Raw genomic sequence first — 409 nt, 5'->3', positions numbered from 1 at the left:
GTCTGGGTCCATGTGTGAAATAAAATCTTTCTGTACGAGTTTTTAATCATGTTTTTGATATATGAGTTTTTAATAATTTTATTGATACAAGAAAAAAAAGCTGCGAATTAATAAAAGGTCTCAACCAATTTTTTTTAGACCGCAGCGATATTTATCTTTAGCTTTCCCAAAAATACATTTCTTTGCCAATACCTTCTTTCGTCGTGAACTTCTATTACTGGTGTTTTCGCAGCTGATCCTGAAGGAGTGTCGGAGTTCATGGAGAGGTTCGAGGTAAAGTGACGTGCGGCCTGGTTGGGGGCTCGGACTGAAGAAGATTGCCGAGCAGATGGGAGGCATGGAAGGTACGCATTTTTCTGTTGGGGAATGTACACCTTTGCCTTGTATTGTGTTTTTTCGCATCCTCTGC

At 40.1% G+C, this 409-nt stretch overlaps 1 long non-coding RNA gene across 1 annotated transcript in view; it reads left to right on the top strand.

Moving 5' to 3' along the window:
* The first annotated feature begins 266 nt into the window (after positions 1-266).
* The window catches only part of LOC119592232, a 1,456-nt gene continuing 1,313 nt past the window's right edge, over positions 267-409 (top strand). Inside the window, exon 1 of the long non-coding RNA XR_005230422.1 lies at positions 267-344. This is a non-coding gene — a long non-coding RNA (uncharacterized LOC119592232). The remainder of the gene's footprint in view (positions 345-409) is intronic.

The sequence above is a fragment of the Penaeus monodon genome, chromosome 29, assembly GCF_015228065.2.
Source record: "Penaeus monodon isolate SGIC_2016 chromosome 29, NSTDA_Pmon_1, whole genome shotgun sequence".
Lineage (NCBI taxonomy): Eukaryota > Metazoa > Arthropoda > Malacostraca > Decapoda > Penaeidae > Penaeus > Penaeus monodon.
The sequence above is the reverse complement of the archived record's forward strand: the minus strand, read 5'-3'. Positions and strand labels throughout refer to the sequence as shown.